Source organism: Triticum dicoccoides, chromosome 7B, assembly GCF_002162155.2.
Source record: "Triticum dicoccoides isolate Atlit2015 ecotype Zavitan chromosome 7B, WEW_v2.0, whole genome shotgun sequence".
In the NCBI taxonomy this organism is placed as follows: Eukaryota; Viridiplantae; Streptophyta; class Magnoliopsida; order Poales; family Poaceae; genus Triticum; species Triticum dicoccoides.
In genome coordinates, this window is record NC_041393.1 from 669,612,264 (window position 1) to 669,613,427 (window position 1,164).

A 1,164-nucleotide genomic window follows, 5' to 3' on the forward strand; every position below is an offset into this window, starting at 1 on the left:
ATGCATAATAAAAGAAATAGTTAGATTTTGTAAGGCCTAAGGGGTGCATGCAAAAATCAAGACTGATGGTAGCAAACAAGTGGATGGATCCAAAACTAATGATAGCAGGTAAATTATAGCTTCAGTTTAAAAAGATAGACAATGGATCATCTATTGTTTATTGCCCACCCAACATGAACCACATAGAAGACCCCAAATGAACCAGATAGTAGACAAATACTATTCGTTGCTGGCTCGATATGAGACCCATGGGCAATTCAAAACTCAAGATTGAACGATAAAGTAGCAGGTAATAATAACCGATGTATAACATAAGCAAACACGAAAGACTGCGACCTCTCTTCCGGAACTGTCTAGTCCTCGGATTCATTTGCTCAGTCGATGATGGTAATGCAGTTGGCGTGGCTGCCGGCAACGAGGAAGAAGATCTGAGGCGGCGAAAGAAAGTCTGCAGGGGGGATCTCTGCTGCAGTGAACGCTTCTGTCAATGGTGCACCTCAGGTGGGGTGGATGACGGCACGGCAGGAGCAGGACATAACACACAGAGTTTTCTTTGACGCCAATCTGAAAATGAAGTAAATCTGTAAGGGCTCCTTAGAATTGGAGGATTCTATAAATGCAGGGACAGGAAAAACATAGGAATAGGATAGGAATGCACGTGCAAAACAGAGCATTTGGAAACATAGGATTTCAGTCAACATGGGTGTTTGGCTCACATGAATTGGAAGAACAGATCTTTGCGCTTGGGGCAATGACGCAGCTAGTGAGATTATACCGAGGCGCGTCAATTGCTGGTTGAAAACTATTTCCAAACCCCCTCTTTGGCTCTCTGGGGCCATCGAGAATTTCTGAATTGGAAGAACAGAGGAATGGAGAAACAAAGTGATGCGACGAATGTACAACCTCTTTGGCATAGCCTTGTGGACCTCAGCATCATTGGGTTGGACGTGGAGGATGGTGATGATGCTGGTGTGACTATCGGAGGCGGGGAAGAAGATCCGAGGCCTCTGGACACGGCGCCGAGGGTACTGCTCCGCTGTGATGGACGGTTCCATCGTTGGAGCAGCTCCGCTAAGGTGTACGGCAACGAGGCTGAAGCATGACAAGACAGACAACTTTAATCTGAAGTGGGACCCTAATATCATCTGCAATAGATGATGTAAA

The 1,164-nt window shown here is 45.9% G+C and overlaps 1 pseudogene; it reads left to right on the top strand.

Moving 5' to 3' along the window:
* Positions 1-733: 733 nt before the first annotated feature.
* On the top strand, positions 734-865 carry LOC119342312 (annotated as a pseudogene).
* Positions 866-1,164: the final 299 nt, after the last annotated feature.